The 20,142-nt window shown below is 43.6% G+C and overlaps 1 pseudogene; it reads left to right on the top strand.

Moving 5' to 3' along the window:
* The first annotated feature begins 242 nt into the window (after positions 1–242).
* LOC123486823 lies at positions 243–19,675 on the top strand (annotated as a pseudogene).
* Positions 19,676–20,142: the final 467 nt, after the last annotated feature.

Here is a 20,142-nt window from a genome sequence, read left to right as displayed (position 1 = left end):
AGGTATATTCCGATCCTTCTTGAAATTGATTGATGTTAGTGCCAGAAATATATACGATTTTCGCTAAAACGATTAACAACTAGGCTACGTGCCGTTTTCAAGAGATTGGTAAATACATTTTATAACTATTTGTTTTTAATATCATCACCTCTTGAATAGCATAGTCAGAACTACACAGACATTTCCGATTATTCCACATTTAGCTCTATCATCAGAGTTATACAGCAAGTAACTGCATGCATTTCATGTTCAGTAAACATCAATTGATCATGTATTTTCAGATACGTTATAGTAACCTATTCATTTGGCATGAGCTACCTAGCTAGCTAAGTAAACAACGTGTCATTTAGCTTGCTTCAACATAGGCTTTTGGAAAGAGCTTGACATCCGCAAGTCCTCGTCCTGGTAAAGTTGTCAGTTGGAACAACACTACACGCAGAACTGCGCTGCCAGGATCCTGATGAGAAACTGAAAGGTGCCATAATTTATTTGTTCGCAAACATCCTTTCTGAATTTAAAAGTAATCCAATAAGTAATCATCTAGGTTTTCAAAAGTATCAGTAATCTGAATACAATATTTTTGCTTGTAATAGAACTGATTACAGTACGTGGTCCTCTGTAGCTCCGCTGGTAGAGCACGGCGCTTGTAACGCGCCAAGGTAGTGGGTTCGATCCCCGGGACCACCCATACACAAAAATTAATAATAATAATAATAATGTATGCACGCATGACTGTAAGTCGTTTTGGATAAAAGCGTCTGCTAAATGGCATATTATTATTATTGACATCTGTTCCCAGTGGAATGTTATCAGTGGCTACACATTGAGTTTAACCACGTCACAAGCTGACGTGATACTGGTTCCCTGTTGTGTAATACTGATAACAGCATACCACGTAATTCCCTTAGCGTGAGTGGTGATGATTATAGGAGCCGCCTCCCATATTGTAATGTCCCACACTATCACCCTATAGTCCCAAGGCAATGGTTATGTTTGTTATAGCCTTTGTTATGATGCAATTCAGCCACAGCCAAAATCCTTGGATTTGGCAATTTTGTCACTTGGTGTTCAATGAGCTTAGGCTATTCTCCAAAAATAAAAAAAATAAAAAATAAAAAAATCCCACTTTAAACTGAATAGACTGTCTGGTAATGAACTGTTTGTGGTCATACTTGCCGTTTGTGGTTGAATTTGTCTGTTGTGGTGTGATATTACTGATCCTTTTTTCAACTTCCCCTCTGCTAGCGAGTGAAATTGTAAGTGATTGCTGATTCTTCTCCATAGCCGTTTGCGCCTTAAAACCCTTTAGGTGCATTCATTTTAACGCTTGTTCTATGACTGTAAGTCGCTTTGGATAAAAGCGTCTGCCAAATGGCATATTATTACAGTTTGTTTTGGGTGGGTCTTTCCAAATCGGCTTTCTTGATGGGGGGCGTATATTTGGTGGGTTGAAGACTTCCTCCTGTAGTGGCAGGTGTGGGGCGGTGGAGACTTTTTCAATCATTTTGTGGGTTATTGCGAGGGGACGGAGACGACGACAGGGGACCCACAAAAGCGGGGGTGGATCGTAGTGTGACAGTGATGATCCGCATGATGGCGTTAAGCTGTGTCGACTGTGTGTGTGTGTGTATGACGACATTGGCCTTACGGGTGCACCTAACTCACTTTACGGGAAAAACATGAATTTCATGTGTGATCACGTGAAGTTTTCCGAAGACACATTTTCATGTGACGTTAATGTGATAACATGAAACTACACATGTGAAAACGTGAAGTGTTCAAAAAATAGGTTTTCACATGATTTCACATGGATTTTCTATAAGGGTCTGCTGCTGAGAACGAGAGTGCTAGTTCTGAGTTACAGAGGGTGTTGGTTGCAGCGCTCCATGTACAGCCAGCTGGAGATGAGATTGGTCCTGGTTTTGACCTTGGCTGGCTGAACTTTCACAGCCGATGAAATCCCAGTCTCCTGCAGTGTCAGTCAGTGTCTGTAGCCTATTGCGATTACATTGTTGACATGGGTGAAATACTTATTTGAGCTGTGCTGTTTGTAGTTTAGCAGGCTGCTTCAATGGGAGATTGGAATGGAATAGGCCTACCAAAAAAGTGCAAACTCTAATTTACACTAATTCAAGCACAGATTGACATACAGTGCCTTGCAAAAATATTCATCCCCCTTGGCGTTTTTCCTATTTTGTTGCATTACAACCTGTAATTTAAATTGATTTTTATTTGGATTTCAGTAATGGACATAGTCCAAATTGGTGAAGTGAAATGAAAAAAATAACTTATTTCAAAAAATTCTCAGTATATATACACCTGTTCTGAAAGGCCCCAGAGTCTGCAACAGGGGCGGTGTGTTCATTAGGGCGATATGGGCGACGCACTGCCAAACGGGAAAAGGAAGGGATTTTTTTTTCTAATCAATTATATCACGGCAACAGTAGTTATCAGTGTTCTAATCTAGACGTCTGATCTGCCACTAAATGTCCAATCAGGCTAAAGTCGTGCTTCAAATGGCCCCCGCTTTTGGGGCGATTTCAGTCAGGTTGAAAATCGCCCCAGAAGTCTCTCCATGAGACTCTCATGTAAAATCTTTTTTTTTCAAATATCAGAGCTTTCAATACAATCTCTATGGGTTCCGGGGAGGGCTTGCACTTACGCGCTTTCGTCATACGTAACATAACCATGAACATAACTAAGAAAAGAGCGGGTAGCAGCGTCAATCAATTCACGTACTACTGTCAAGATGGCTAGCGTTCAGTGCAACTCGATTGTCTCTTTGAAAGAAGTTCATTTTTGTCGTCGAACAAATCAAGATAAATTGGCAACGAAACAATTAGGACCTCCCAGACCAAATTTAATAATTCAACAGGTTTCTACTAAAGGGGGAAAGTCCTACACCCGAGGATTTTCCAAAAATTGGTACGAACGAAAAACCTGGCTAGCAGGCTGCGATGTAGCTAATGCAGTCTTCTGCTACCCCTGCTTACTCTTTCACCCTGAAGGCGGCACGGCAGACAGCACCGCTTGGACAGCGACTGGTGTAACGGACATGCACCATCTTTCAGAAAAGATTAAGAAACATGAGCTGTCAAAGACCCACATGGATAGCTGTTTGAGATTGTCTGCTTTGGGGAGAGTGAACATTGCCACTCAACTGGATGAGGGATACAGGCTAGCTGTCCGCCGCCACAACGATGAGGTTAGCAAGAACCGCCACATCCTCAGCCGGCTAATCCAGTGTGTGAAGTTTTGCGGAGTGTTTGAGTTAGCTTTGCGAGGCAAAGATGAAACTGAGGGCTGCACCAACCCTGGTATTTTTCTTGGACTTGTCAACTTTGTGGCACAATTAGATGAGGTGTTTGATGACCATCTTAAAAATGCTAAAGTTTTCAAGGGCACATCAAAGACCATTCAAAACGAGCTACTGGAGTGTATGCTAGCGGTCATGAGGGAACATATTGTGGAGGAGGTGAAGTCGGCGAACTTCGTAGCTATCCAAGCTGACGAGACCACGGACGTTTCTACACAGACACAGCTGGTGCTTGTGCTGAGGTACATAGATAGCAACCACAAAGTGCAGGAGCGCTTTTTTGAGTTCCTTCCCCATCTCGGAATCAACCTCAGTCTCAATCGCCAGTGTGCTTTTGGAGAGACTGAACGGTCTTTTGCCGACGACGAGAAAGTCAAACTCATTGCGCAAGCTTACGATGGAGCCAGTGTGATGAGGGGGAGAGAAGGCTGGTGTGCAGCAAAAGGTGCGTGAGCATTTCAAGAATGCCCATTACGTGCATTGCTATGCGCATCAGCTGAATTTGATCATGCAACAAGCTACTTCTCGCATCAAAAAAGTGAACATTTTCTTTCCGATCTGAGCGGGATTGCAACTTTTTTTCCCGGTCACCCAAACGCACCAGCATTCTTGACCAGACTGTTGCACGCAAGACTGCCCAGACCTTCATCCACACGGTGGAACTTCAACAGCAGAGTCGTGAACACTGTCTACGAGAATCGAGACGACCTCATATAATGTTTTGAAGCCATCCGGACGGGTTCATTGGATTCATTTGACCAGCCCACCGTGAGAGAGGCATCTGGCTACGTGAGGATGCTACATGATGAAGATTTTATTTTTTTCCTGGGGCTTTTTCACAAAATCATGCCCTACGTCGACATTCTGTACCAGAAGCTACAGAAGAAGGACATCGATGCTGTCTTCATCAAACGTGCCCTCGACAGCTTCACAAGGTAAGATTAAACAATATCATTCGATCTTTCTCAAAGCAGAGCTTTATTTGAAAATGTATGCATGAAAGGAGACTGCATTTGTGTTTGAAATTACATTATTCTCATTATATATGGCCAGTGGTGTAATCTAGCTTATTTTATATACTATGTGTACTGTACAGTGGTGCTCATAAGTGTATGAACACATTCTAAAGTTGACTAAAAAGAGGAATAAAAAAATAAAAAAAATCATCTTTTGGAAATTGATCTTAATGACTTAATTAAAAAAGTTGGAAAATCCAACCTTTAAGGACACCAATTTTCTTTTCTTTTTATTCCTCTTTTTAGTCAACTTTAGCATGGGCTCATAAAGCTTATGAGCACCACTGTATACTGTGCTGAACATCCAGGCTATGTGAGACACAAAGGCTAACTTAAACACTAAAGACTTTATGCATCCATGCCCATTTTAAGTGGAACTGAAGTATTTGTACTATACATGGATACATTGCATATACCTGTGCATCACATAGACAACAATACTGTACAAAGCCAACAAACACATTGGTCTGTTTGCCTTCAGGGACTCCTCTCAACAGCAGCTGCAAGAAGCAACAGGAGCCAAAAGACCCAGAACAGCTTTGAGAGAAGAGGAGAAGCAGAGGCTGTCTGAAGAGGTCTGCAACACCATCCTGGATCACACCAAAGAAAGGTTATCTTTCTCTGGCCACCTTGTGAGTGCTACCTTACTGCAAGCAGACATGTTTGAAAGGTACTGCCATTCATTTCCTGATGAGGCTCTGAATGCCACTGTGAATGCATACCCCATGCAACCTCCAGGAGACGTTCTCTGAGACTGTGACTCTGTTGAACATCCTCATAACTACTCCCATGACAACAGCTGAAGCTGAGAGATGTTTCTCAACTTTGACACGAGTTAAGACATTCCTGCGAAATTCAATGGGCCAGGAACGTCTGAATGCACTTGCCATGCTTTCCATGGAGAGGGAACTAGTCCTCAGCATGCCTGATTTCAATGAGAAAGTCATTGACCGCTTTGCTGCATTGAAAGAGAGAAGAGAACAGTTTCAGTACAAGTAATGTAGCCTCTCTCTCTTTGTCCCTCCCTGTCTGTCTCTTTAACACACACCGCCCAAATCAGTTCACAGTTGATGTTGTTTAAAATAGTTATTTTTCATTTTAAAAAAAGTAAAAAATAAAAAAAAATCTGTTCATGTTCATTTTTACAAATCTATACAATTGGCCAGAATATGGTTGTTCATATTTACAAATCTATACAATTGGCCAGAATATGGTTGTTCATTTTTACAAAGCCATACAGATAGCTGTGTTTTACCTTTTCTAGAAATTATTTTCAAATTCTGTTTTCAGGCAAAATGTCTATCACTGTTCATTTTCACAAATCTATACAAGAGGGCAGAATATGGAAGTCTATAAAAATTTCTTATTACCAATAACTTGCATCAATGTTTTCAGTAGCCTCTATCAAAAGCTCCTGCTTGCTTGTTGTGAATTATGCTCAGGTGCACATATTTCCAATTCAACCATGAGGCCTTTTGAAGCAAGTAATGTGTATATCAGTATTGACTTATATGCTGCCCCTGTCTTCATGTTGTTGCTGGACATATCTTTTTTTAAATGTGTGTAGGTCACCTAAATCATCAGAAAAATTGCCCCCCTAGAGAATTTTTTTCAGGAGCCGCCACTGGTCTGCAACACCACTAAGCAAGGGGCACCACCAAGCAAGTGGCACCATGAAGACCAAGGAGCTCTCCAAACAGGTCAGGGACAAAGTTGTGGAGAAGTACAGATCAGGGTTGGGTTATAAAAAATATCAGAAACTTTGTACATCCCACGGAGCACCATTAAATCCATTATTAAAAATGGAAAGAATATGGCATCACAACAAACCTGCCAAGAGAGGGCCGCCCACCAAAACTCACGGACCAGGCAATGAGGGCATTAATCAGAGAGGCAACAAAGAGACCAAAGATAACCCTGAAGGAGCTGCAAAGCTCCACAGTGGAGATGGAGTATCTGTCCATAGGACCACTTTAAGCCATACACTCCACAAAGCTAGGCTTTACAGAAGAGTGGCCCGAAAAAAGCCATTGCTTAAAGAAAAAATAAGCAAACACGTTTGGTGTTCGCTAAAAGGCATGTGGGAGACTCCCCAAACATATGGAAGAAGGTACTCTGGTCAGATGAGACTAAAATTGAGGTTTTTGGCCATCAAGGAAACGCTATGTCTGGCACAAACCCAACACCTCTCTCACTCCGAGAACACCATCCCCACAGTGAAGCATGGTGGTGGAGGCAGCCTACCAGTCTCTTTGAGTTATCTTTCCACTCCTTGACACTCTGTGTTGCCACTCCTTATCATGGTTAGCATGACACAGAGTACAGTGAGTAGGATGTCAGCAAACACGTTGCATGTTAGCATAACAGGCTCTGGATTTTAGGCTAACGTTTTACTATTTATTTTTGTCGTAGGTCTGCTTGACTTGAGCACATCCATAATCTGTGCATTAATCATTTTTGCCGTTGTTTCTGTTCAACCAAGGTGTTTATTTGTAGGCTGGTTTGTCTTGTAGCCAAAGTTTCCATCAACACACTCACTCATCACACATCCCACTGGGCACAGACGTCAGTTCAACGTCTAGTTTTGATTGACATTTGGTTGAGTTGACAACTATCGTGAATTCAACGTGAAATCAACAACACTTGTCACAATGTCATAGGATTTAGTTTAAAAGTTGGATGAAAGTAATATCAAATGCCTTTACGTTATTGAATTTTAGATTTTGGGGGGTTGAAATGAATTGGAAACAACATTGATTCAACCAGTTTTTGTCCAGTGGGATTGTAGGCTAAGCAAGCTAGAACCACAGATGAAAGGGAGTCAATTAAAAGTATATTTTCTTCTTTGCTATCACTGTTGCAACCTGGTCTCAGGGCAATTCGTAGGATTTGGTACATAAACCGGTTCCATTATATTAGTATGACATATTATGTTACGTTAGGTTATATTATGAATGGAATAGCAGTCATACAATGTCATATTAATTAGAGGGTGTATAGTATCATACATTTTACCCGGTCGTATAACAGCATAGGAATTGGATGAAGTAACCATGCAGGATGAGTGGAGCAGTGCACTAGTGCTGGCGGTGGCAGAAGGGCGGGGGAGGGGACTTTTTAAAAAGATTCCTTCATTCTGAGAGATTATGTAGTTTGAAGGACAATTCGTTGCATTTAAATGTACAAGAGAGAAACGAGACCAACAATTATATACAAAATACTTTGTTAAAAAACCCCACTACCAATCAAAAGGGCACTTTTTTCATAGGAGGGCAAAAAGTTTAAGAAATACATACACACAGCACAAAACTAGACAGAGATAATACAATAAAGTCAATTACTTATTTCCCTTGTGGTCCCTTGCTGTCATTTCCATTCTGGTCCATGTGGATTTGATATGTTATTTATGACATAGGTGCTCCCCTGCTGCAAAGCAACTATTGCCCTCTCTGGGACAAACAATGCAGAAAGTTTAAACTTGAACTTGAGGCCCATTGAGTGTCATTAGATACAGTATTTTGCATGTCATGCATGTATCCACCTGACACCAACAAACACCCCATAATATCTGGCCCTCTGCCCTCCCTAAATCATGGCATTGAACGGTTCAGCAGACTTTTAGCCCTCTGCCCTCCCTAAATCATGGCATTGAATGGTTCAGCAGACTTTTAGCCCTCCATAACTGGCTACAAGACTATTGCAGCTCTGTGGGTGTAACATTTATTGACCATTTTGACACCTTCTGGAAAAAGCTTGTATTATAAGGAGGATGGGATCCACACAAATTATTTGGGTTCCTGGATCCTTTCACAGCATGATAAGGCTGCGTTGAGACAATGACTTACCAATGTCCAAGTCTAGCTCATTTAATCCCTACCATTGTGTCGCTGAGTTGTCATAATGATTCAGCAAATGTACACTATCCTAGGGGCGTTGAAAGACACAATGTAAATAACCTAATTTATGTCCCTCTTACTGCCCGGAATGCCTCTGCTGATCCTACAGCTATTGTATGCAGTACTCATATGCCATGAACCAGAGTAATACTGTTAGCACTGAGGTGGTGTGCCCTTGTAGGAAGTCCACTGTGTGCAGCTCACCCTGCACTAATAAAAATAACCCAAGTATGTCTACGTCTGCTAAGCTTCCCAGTAAAGCAAGAAAAATAATCAAGCATCCCAGAAAAGTGTTAAAAAGAGCTCACGATAACATATGAAGCTTAAGAAACAAGGTTCATGAAATCAATAATTTGCTAGTAACAGATTACATTCATATTCTGACAATCTCTGAAACTCACTTAGATAATACCTTTGATGATACAGTGGTAGCAATACAAGGTTATAACATTTACAGAAAAGACAGAAATGCCAACGGGGCGGTGTTGCGGTCTATATTCAGAACCACATTCCTGTAAAGCTTACAGAGGATCTCATGTTAAATACTGTCGAACTAATATGGCTACAGGTTCACTTGCCTCACCTAAAGCCCATTCTGGTGGGAAGCTGCTATAGACAACCAAGTACTAACAGTCAGAGTCTGGATAACATGTGTGAAATGCTTGATAATATATGTGATATCAATAGAGAGGTATACTTTCTGGGTGGTTTAAATATTGACTGGCTTTCATCAGGCTGCCCACTCAAAAGAAAGCTTCAAACTGTAACTAGTGCATGCAACCTGGTTCAGGTTATCAATCAACCTACCAGGGTAGTTAAAAACAGTACAGGAATGAAATCATCAACATGTATTGATCATATCTTTACTAATGCTGCAGAAATTTGTTTGAAAGCAGTATCCAAATCCATCGGATGTATTGATCACAATATAGTAGCCATATCTAGGAAAACCAAAGTTCCAAAGGCTGGGCCTAATATTGTGTCTAAGAGGTCATACAATACGTTTTGTAGGGATTCCTATGTTGTTGATGTAAATAATATTTGTTGGTCTGTGGTGTGTAATGACGTGCAACCAGACGCTGCACTTGACACATTTATGCAATTGCTTATCCCAGTTACTAATAAGCATGCACCCATTAAGAAAATAACTGTAAAAACTGTTAAATCCCTGTGGATTGATGAGGAATTGAAAATTTTATGGTTGAGAGGGATGAGGCAAAAGAGATGGCAAATAGGTCTGACTGTACAACCGATTAGCAAACGTAATGCAAATTGAGAAATCATGTGACTAAACTGAATAAAAATAAGAAGAAATGACACTATGAAACAAAGATAAATGACATAAAGAATTATAGAAAAAAGCTTTGGAGCACCTTAAATGAAATTTTGGGCAGAAAGGCAAACTCCGCTCCATCATTCATTGAATCAGATGGGTCATTCAGCACAAAACCCACAGATATTGCGAACTACTTGAGTATTTGTTTTGTCATTGGCAAGATTAGCAAACTTAGGCATGACATGCCAGCAACAAATGCTGACACTACACATCCATGTATATCTGACCAAATTATGAAAGACAAACATTGTAATTTGGATTCCGTAAAGTAAGTGTGGAAGAGGTGAAAAAATAATTATTGTCGATCAACAATGACAAGCCACCGGGGTCTGACTGAAGATAATAGCGGACGATATTGGCACTCCTATTTGCCATATCTTCAATTTAAGCCTACTAGAAAGTGTGTGCCCTCGGGCCTGGAGGGAAGCAAAAGTTATTCCCCTACCTAAGAATAGTAAAGCCCCTTAAGTGGCTCAAATAGCCGACCAATCAGCCTGTTACCAACCCTTAGTAAACTTTTTGGAAAAAAGTGTGTTTGACCAGATAAAATGCTATTTTACAGTAAACAAATTGACAACAGACTTTCAGCACGCTTATAGGGAAGGACATTCAACAAGCACTGCACTGACACAAATAACTGATGATTGGCTGAGAGAAATTGATGATAAAAAGATTGTGGGGGCTGTTTTTGTGAGACTTCAGTGCGGCTTTGACATTATCGATCATAGTCTGTTGCTGGAAAACATGTGTTATGGCTTCACACCCCCTGCTATATTGTGGATGAAGAGTTACCTGTCTAACAGAACACAGAGGGTGTTCTTTAATGTAAGCCTCTCCAACAAAATACAGGTAGAATCAGGAATTCCCAGGGCAGCTGTCTGGGCCCTTACTTTTCAATCTTTACTAATGACATGCCACTGGCTTTGGTAAAGCCAGTGTGTCTATGTATGCGGATGACTCAACACTATACATGTCAGCTAGTTTTGTTTGATAAAATCCATTGTTATATTCAAATGTAGGAACTGGGTTCTACAGTTTGAACCCTTGCTGTCTCTGGCTCCACACCCACCCCACCCGGCCATCTAGATGTGTGAAAGTTAGTGTATAAGCTAATGATCCATCATGTATGACATTCCTGGGAGTGTGTAAACTTACATTTTGCATTACCGTATCATTTTTGTATGTTCTCTATAGTTATGTACATGAAAATGTATCAATTGACCAATTCAGCACATTTGGGCAGACTTGATACAAAATAGTCCAGTATTGCAATGTCTCACTGGATCAGTCCCGTGTAGCTCAGTTGGTAGAGCATGGCGTTTGCAACACCAGGGTTGTAGGTTCGTTTCCCACGGGAGGCCAGTATGAAAATGTATGCACTCACTAACTGTAAGTCGCTCTGGATAAGAGTGTCTGCTAAATGACTGAAATGTAAAATCAGTCTGAAACTTTGCACACACACTGTTGCCATCTACTGGCCAACATTTATATTGTGCCTAAACTGCAATATTATATTGTGGCCTTTCTATTGCATTTCAAAGATGATGGAACAAAAAAAAGAAAATAAAACATTTTTTTTGTTTGTATTATCTTTTACCAGATCTAATGTGTTATACCTCCTACAAAGCTATTCGCTCCTCTGGCACCCCAATGGTGGAACAAGCTCCTCCACGACACCAGGACAGCGGAGTCACTGACCACCTTCCGGAGACACTTGAAACCCTACCTCTTTAAGGAATACCTGGAATAGTCTAACAGTAATCCTTCTACACATTTACATTTTACATTTACGTCATTTAGCAGACGCTCTTATCCAGAGCGACTTACAAATAGGTGCATTCAACTTATAGCCAGTGGGATAACCACTTTACAATTATTATTATTATTATTATTATTATTTGGGGGGTAGAAGGATTACTTTATCCTATCCCAGGTATTCCTTAAAGAGGTGGGGTTTCAAATGTCTCCGGAAGGTGGGGGGGGACTCCGCTGTCCTGGCGTCGTGAGGGAGCTTGTTCCACCATTGGGGTGCCAGAGCAGCGAACAGTTTTGACTGGGCTGAGCGGGAACTATGCTTCCGCAGAGGTAGGGGAGCCAGCAGGCCAGAGGTGGATGAACGCAGTGCCCTCGTTTGGGTGTAGGGACTGATCAGAGCCTGAAGGTACGGAGGTGCCGTTCCCCTCACAGCTCCGTAGGCAAGCACCATGGTCTTGTAGCAGATGTGAGCTTCAACTGGAAGCCAGTGGAGTGTGCGGAGGAGCGGGGTGACGTGAGAGAACTTGGGAAGGTTGAACACCAGACGGGCTGCGGCATTCTGGATGAGTTGTAGGGGTTTAATGGCACAGGCAGGGAGCCCAGCCAACAGCGAGTTGCAGTAATCCAGACGGGAGATGACAAGTGCCTGGATTAGGACCTGTGCCGCTTCCTGTGTAAGGCAGGGTCGTACTCTCCGAATGTTGTAGAGCATGAACCTACAGGATCGGGTCACCGCCTTGATGTTAGCGGAGAACGACAGGGTGTTGTCCAGGGTCACGCCAAGGCTCTTCACACTCTGGGAGGAGGACACAACGGAGTTGTCAACCGTGATGGCGAGATCATGGAACAGGCAGTCCTTCCCCGGGAGGAAGAGCAGCTCCGTCTTGCCAAGGTTCAGCTTGAGGTGGTGATCCGTCATCCATACTGATATGTCTGCCAGACATGCAGAGATGCGATTCGCCACCTGGTTATCAGAAGGGGAAAAGGAGAAGATTAGTTGTGTGTCGTCAGCGTAGCAATGATAGGAGAGGCCATGTGAGGATATGACAGAGCCAAGTGACTTGGTGTATAGCGAAAATAGGAGAGGGCCTAGAACTGAGCCCTGGGGGACACCAGTGGTGAGAGCACGTGGTGCGGAGACAGCTTCTCGCCACGCCACTTGGTAGGAGCGACCGGTCAGGTAGGACGCAATCCAAGAGTGAGCCGCGCCGGAGATGCCCAGCTCGGAGAGGGTGGAGAGAAGGATCTGATGGTTCACAGTATCAAAGGCAGCAGACAGGTCTAGAAGGACAAGAGCAGAGGAGAGAGAGTTAGCTTTAGCAGTGCGGAGATCCTCCGTGACACAGAGAAGAGCAGTCTCAGTTGAATGACCAGTCTTGAAACCTGACTGGTTTGGATCAAGAAGGTCATTCTGAGAGAGATAGCAAGAGAGTTGGCTAAAGACGGTACGCTCAATAGTTTTGGAGAGAAAAGAAAGAAGGGATACTGGTCTGTAGTTGTTGACATCAGAGGGATCGAGTGTTGGTTTTTTGAGAAGGGGTGCAACTCTCGCTCTCTTGAAGACGGAAGGGACATAGCCAGCGGTCAAGGATGAGTTGATCAGCGAGGTGAGGTAAGGGGAGAAGGTCACCGGAGATGGTCTGGAGAAGAGAGGAGGGGATAGGGTCAAGCGGGCAGGTTGTTGGGCGGCCTGTCGTCACAAGTCGCAAGATTTTATCTGGAGAGAGGGGAGAAAGAAGTCAAACTATAGGGTAGGGCAGTGTGAGCAGGACCAACAGTGTCATTTGACTTAACAAACGAGGATCGGATGTCGTCAACCTTCTTTTCAAAATGGTTGACGAAGTCATCCACAGAGGGGGGATTCAGCAGGGAGGAGAATGTGGCAAAGAGCTTCCTAGGGTTAGAGGCAGATGCTTGGAATTTAGAGTGGTAGAAAGTGGCCTTAGCAGCTGAAACAGATGAAGAAAATGTAGAGAGGAGGGAGTGAAAAGATGCCAGGTCCGCAGGGAGTCTAGTTTTCTTCCATTTCCGCTCAGCTGCCCGGAGCTCTGTTCTGTGAGCTCGCAATGAGTCATCAAGCCACGGAGCTGGAGGGGAGGACCGAGCCGGCCGGGAGGATAGGGGACATAGAGAGTCAAAGGATACAGAAAGGGAGGAGAGGAGGTTTGAGGAGGCAGAATCAGGAGATTGGAGGGAGAAGGATTGGAGCAGAGGGAAGAGATGATAGGATGGAAGAGGAGAGAGTAGCGGGAGAGAGAGAGCGAAGGTTGCGACGGCGCATTACCATCTGTGTAGGGGCAGAGTGAGTAGTGTTGGAGGAGAGGGAGAGAGAAAAAGGATACAAAGTAGTGGTCGGAGACTTGGAGGGGAGTTGCAGTGAGATTAGTAGAAGAACAGCATCTAGTAAAGATTAGGTCAAGCGTATTGCCTGCCTTGTGAGTAGGGGGGACGGTGAGAGGGTGAGGTCAAAAGAGGAGAGGAGTGGAAAGAAGGAGGCAGAGAGAAAGGAGTCAAATGTAGACGTAGGGAGGTTGAAATCCCCCAGAACTGTGAGGGGTGAGCCATCCTCAGGAAAGGAACTTATCAAGGCGTCAAACTCATTGATGCACTCTCCAAGGGAACCTGGAGGGCGATAGATGACAAGGATATTAAGCTTAAATGGGCTAGTGACTGTGACAGCATGGAATTCAAATGAGGAAATAGACAGATGGGTCAGGGGAAAAATTGAGAATGTCCACTTGGGAGAGATGAGGATTCCTGTGCCACCACCCCTCCCCCAGTGGTGGTTGTCCCACTGGCTATCCTAAGTTGAATGCACCAATTTGTAAGTCACTCTGGATAAGAGCGTCTGCTAAATGACTTAAATGTAAATGTACATTAATTTACTTCAAAGTGTTTCCTTTCAAATGGTATCAAGAATATGCATATCCTTCCTTCAGGTCCTGAGCTACAGGCTGTTAGATTTTGGTATGTCATTTTAGGCGAAAATTGAAAAAAAGGGTCCGATCCTTAAGAGGTTAAACAGGCAGCCCAATTCTGAATTTTTGCCCAATTATGGGCAAAAGAGCTGACCTGATTGGTCAAAAGACCAATTTGTGGGAAAAAAGGATCAGAATTGGGCTGCCTGTGTAAACGCAGCCATAGAGCAAGTGCGACTACATTATTAACTTTCCCTTCTCTTCAAAGGTCACCTCACTCTTCACCTTCCATAAACTACCGTACCAGGTCTAGCTCATGATGGTGAAGAGGCGTATGTTTCCTCTACTGATAGCTTCTGCTCTGGCAGTCATGGTCTACATCATCTTCACATTGTCCAGGTACCGTGAAGACTGCCGTACGATCAAGAAACTAAATAAAAGTGGTAAAAGGAAAAAATTGTCTTGGACACACATTTCTGCTGTAGAAATACAACATCTGTCCATGATTCTCAGGTCACAGCCAGGCAACCACCAGCACCTCTATCCGCGCCACATCTCTGACCAGTCCATCACGCCTGTCAACGACACCAAACACTTCATGGTGGGGGCCTACAAGGAACATCGTGTGACGGGATGCTCCACACGCATCATCAGTATCTTCAGACGAGACTCTGTCCAGCCTCTGTACTGTGTGTTCTACTGTGGGACTCACTGGGCTAATGGAACGAAGGCTGAAGTCCAGATGCACTCTGACCACTTTGGTACCTGCAATTTGCTATTTGGTTTTAGCCCTGCACTGACACACCTGAATCAACACCTGAATTAATGAAATAAGGGGCTTGGTGATTCGCTGATTAGTTTGTTGATTTAGTTTTCCCTATACTGTAAATATATGTGTCCCTGTTCTGTATTGGGATAAAGGTTTCCCCCTTCGTGACGACCGACGTCCTTTGTCCGAATCTTCCCGACTGCAACCCGTCACACGTGACCCTCGCCACACAAGCTGACGCTAAGCTCGCTCAGAACCAATCCTTTCTCCGCATCCAGAACCTTGTGAAAATGGAGGAAGAGGAGTTTCAATTCAACTTCACTGTCTGTTGGTCCAATTTATTTGGTGATTATAACAACGTGCTTCAGGTCACCCAGACTCTGGAGATGTACAAGTGGGTATTGATTGAGTGATTGTTTGGTTGGTTGATTGATTGATCGATTAATCAACTGGTTGATTGATTGATTAATTAATTGCTATATTGCAGGTTGTTGGGAGTGCAGCATGTTGTGGTGTATAACACCAGCTGTGGACCAGACCTGGAGAGACTGCTACAGAGTTATACACAGGAGGGCTTTGTGGAGGTAGGAATTGATTGATTTGATGGATGGATTGATAGATAGATAGGATTAATTAATTGACTAATTGATTGACTGCAGGTGGTGCCCTGGCCTATCGACCAACACATGAGCCCGTCCCGTGGGTGGCAACCCATTGAACATGGAGGGGACATCCACTACTACGGCCAGTTGACCACTCTGAATGACTGTGTCTACAGACATATGTATCAGTCACGCTATGTACTGCTGAACGACATAGATGAGATTATAACTCCATACCAGCATCAAACCCTGCCCCAGATGATGGATGTACTTCAGAGGCAACACCCAAAGGTAGGGGGAGGACTCAGGGAAGTAGTGTGTATGTGTGTTAAGGAAGATCATTATGTGTGTAGTGTGCATGTTAGGCTGTGTTTACACAGGCATCCCAATTCAGAATTTTTTGCCAATTATTTGGCATATCTGATACAAATCCGATAATGTGTAAACAGGAATTTCTGATCTTTGGTGTTTTTGGTTTTTAATAGTTTTTTGGGCCAATCACATCAGATCTTCTCACAGCAGATATTTTTTTGCACTGAACTGATTGGTCAAAAGACCAATTAGTGAAAAAAGATCCGAATTGGGCTGACTGTAAACGCAGCCATGGAATCTTATCTTTTGAGTTCTGATACCACATTCGTCTGTGGTTCTCATCCTCAGTCTGGATGTTCAGATCAGAATTGTTGTGCTCTGAAGTGTTTGTTTTTGCACATGACCTGCCGTTACCAAGATAACCACCCCAACATTTAAAGAAACAGTGACAGGAAATGAGCATTGTGTTTGCGTGCTATTTCGTAATGCTACATCAGTGTGAATGTGCCAAATCTGATATGGGTCAAAACACAATAAAAGTGTGGACAGTGAGAAAAATAGATTGGATATGAAGGAAAAAAATCTGAATTCATTCTCTCTCTCTTTCGCCTTCTCTCACTCCACCCGCATCTCCCCAGGCCGAAGTGTTCCTCATAGAGAACCACATCTTCCCCTAAGTCCCAGTTTGAGCCCAGTGGAAAGTTTGAACGGCCCCGCTGGAGGGATGTTCCAGGGATCAACATCATGGAGCACATCTACAGAGAGGAGCCAGACTATCGCATCTACCACCCTTCCAAGATGATAGTACGGCCCAGGTTAGAATCTACCACCCCTCCAAGATGATAGTACGGCCCAGGTTAGAATCTACCACTCCTCCAAGATGATAGTACGGCCCAGGTTAGAATCTACCACCCCTCCAAGATGATAGTATGGCCCAGAGTAGTATACTAAGAAGCTAGCTAGATATACTCAGGGTTTTCTAAAGCTAGCCAGCTTCAGTTAGCTTCACCTTCCAGCTCAGGCTTCATCAGTATTACAGACTTGTAACTGCGCATGCATGTCACACGTGGCTAGTCGAACGCCAAACTCTTCATACACCCCTTTCTGTGTTTGCAAGCAATGTCCTGCTTAACATAATGTTTGTGTCATCATCGCAAATCAACTGCATTACACTTAAAAAACACTTCAACTTCAACCAGTTAAATGGCTATTTTTCTAGCTTTTGCTACAGCCTATGTAAATGAGCGTTAGCATTCTAGCTAACAACTGCTGCATCCAAAATAGTTATTTTGCAAAGATCACAACCAAATATAATCTTAGCGGCTGTTCAAGCAATAATCAAACATCATTGTAACCCCAAAAAGTTATTTTGTTTAGAAGTAATAAAAACGTACTATGATGAATGGGCGCAGATGGCGATGGCTTTCTTACTGCAGCCAAGAGTCGTGCGCATCTGTGCGTGACGTCAGTGTGTCGTATAAAGGTGTATATTAAGACAATGCTGAAACATAAATCCATGGGCGAGTCAGTGTCACATTTTCATTATTTCCTAAATCAACATGAAAGAAAAGCTATCTTGCAAATTCAGCAGGTGATGTTGTGAAAAAGGTCATTAGAAGTTCTCTCTTTGTTTTATTACGTATCATTAATGCCATCTTTGGTGTGCTTATCAATGCACACGCACCTTTTTTCTCACTCTTATCGATAAAATAATTGTATAAAGTCATACAAAAGTTATACTGTGTGTGAAGTTTCAAATGCAGCCAGTCATTACTTAATGTGTAATGTGATAAGTATTTTAATATTACGATTATTTTACACACAAAAAATACATTTGATTAATACAATATTTAATCAGTGGTCTTCTTCAAATGAAAGGGATGATGGGAACCTGATTTCATTGGTCCTCAACTCACGACTCAGACATTTCATTCAGGATAAGTAGAGTTAGCCCTGAGTTTGCCTGCCCCAGAGCAGGTTAGTTCTGAAGGATTCGTTACATAGAAATGTACCTGGCTAAAAGGTGAGCCACATTTGTGTTAGTGGTTATCTCAAGTTGAACTCAGAGTTCGTAGTATAGGGCTCTGGTTAGAATCTACCACCCCTACAAGATGAAAGTACGACCCAGGTTAGAATAGAATAGAACCTCTGTCTAACAACCCCTTTGTGTCTCTGACCCCAGGGCAGTGGAGCAGACGTCGGTCCACTCTGTCTAACAACCCTTCTGTGTCTCTGACCCCAGGGCAGTGGAGCAGACGTCGGTCCACTCTATCTAACAACCCTTCTGTGTCTCTGACCCCAGGGCAGTGGAGCAGACGTCGGTCCACTCTGTCTAACAACCCTTCTGTGTCTCTGACCCCAGATCAGTGGAGCAGACGTCGGTCCACTCTGTCTAACAACCCTTCTGTGTCTCTGACCCCAGGGCAGTGGAGCAGACGTCGGTCCACTCTGTCTAACAACCCTTCTGTGTCTCTGACCCCAGGGCAGTGGAGCAGACGTCGGTCCACTCTGTCTAACAACCCTTCTGTGTCTCTGACCCCAGGGCAGTGGAGCAGATGTCGGTCCACTCTATCTAACAACCCTTCTGTGTCTCTGACCCCAGGGCAGTGGAGCAGACGCCGGTCCACTCTGTCTAACAACCCTTCTGTGTCTCTGACCCCAGATCAGTGGAGCAGACGTCGGTCCACTCTGTCTAACAACCCTTCTGTGTCTCTGACCCCAGGGCAGTGGAGCAGACGTCGGTCCACTCTGTCTAACAACCCTTCTGTGTCTCTGACCCCAGGGCAGTGGAGCAGACGTCGGTCCACTCTGTCTAACAACCCCCTTCTGTGTCTCTGACCCCAGGGCAGTGGAGCAGACGTCGGTCCACTCTGTCTAACAACCCTTCTGTGTCTCTGACCCCAGGGCAGTGGAGCAGACGTCGGTCCACTCTGTCTAACAACCCTTCTGTGTCTCTGATCCCAGGGCAGTGGAGCAGACGTCGGTCCACTCTGTCTAACAACCCTATGTGTCTCTGACCCCAGGGCAGTGGAGCAGACGTCGGTCCACTCTGTCTAACAAACCCTGTGTCTCTGACCCCAGGGCAGTGGAGCAGACGTCGGTCCACTCTGTGCTGCGTAACTTCGGGCAGACAGTGAAGGTTCCTCCTAATGTGTGTCATATCATCCATGTCAGAGTTCCCCTACGACGAGGACTGACCAAGAAAGAGCTGCATGAAGACAAGAGGGTCTGGGACTATGAGAGACAACTGGTGCCTAATGTTGATAAAGCACTGGAGCAAGCAGGACTACTAATCTGAGGGTAGGAGGGTAGGAGGGTAGGAAGGAAGGAAGGAAGGAAGGAAGGAAGGAAGGAAGGAAGGAAGGAAGGAAGGAAGGAAGGAAGGAAGGAGTAGTCAGAAATGGAAGACAAAGTGATACATCCCACTCACTCATTTTTTCTGGTTCATATACATTCAATGAACTAATCAGACAAGACCCAGCTGCTATCGCATTGGTGCCTATTGGTGCCTATTCTTGAGCAGACCAGAACTGTGACATTATTTTTCAATGGTAAACAGCCGGATAGGGTGACCAGATGTCCCCGATTTCTGGGGACAGTACCAGAGTCTGGTGTCCTGGGCTTGAGCTGTCCCGAAAATGTCCCAGATTAGCCCTTAGAAATAAAAAATCAACTCTGAAGTTAAAAAATACATGTCATCTATGCACTTAAATAGCGAATGGAGGACGCTTTTCCCGTGGTTCATTTTTGTGCCAGCCAGGTAGGCTATACTCCTGTTTTAAAGAGAAGCAATGTGCTTAATATTAGGAAGGTTGAGAAATAGATATAGTAGGCCTAGCCTATAGAATGCTGATTGGATCCTCCTCTTTTTAATAGAGGCCATCACTCTGTTTCTCATGCAATCGCATAGCCTAAAGAAATGTTGCGCAACATGAGATCATGGGCTCTCATTAAGTGTTTGATTAGATTTGCGATCACATTTGCATTGATGTCAGAGTGATTAGAGGGGACAATAGAATTCTGAGTACCAGGCAATTAGCAAGTTTGGTAGGCTTCTAATGACCATCAGCATCAGAGTTTGGAGAAGCCTAATTACCGTGACTAAATGGTCACATAGAATTTGACTGCCATTTTGTATTTAGGGGATAGTAATTTACTCTGTGTAATTCTGTAATGTATTTCATGTACACTGTAATTGAGTGTTAATCCTTTAGTCACTAAT

This window comes from Coregonus clupeaformis, unplaced genomic scaffold (genome assembly GCF_020615455.1).
Source record: "Coregonus clupeaformis isolate EN_2021a unplaced genomic scaffold, ASM2061545v1 scaf1325, whole genome shotgun sequence".
In the NCBI taxonomy this organism is placed as follows: domain Eukaryota; kingdom Metazoa; phylum Chordata; class Actinopteri; order Salmoniformes; family Salmonidae; genus Coregonus; species Coregonus clupeaformis.
The sequence above is the reverse complement of the archived record's forward strand: the minus strand, read 5'-3'. Positions and strand labels throughout refer to the sequence as shown.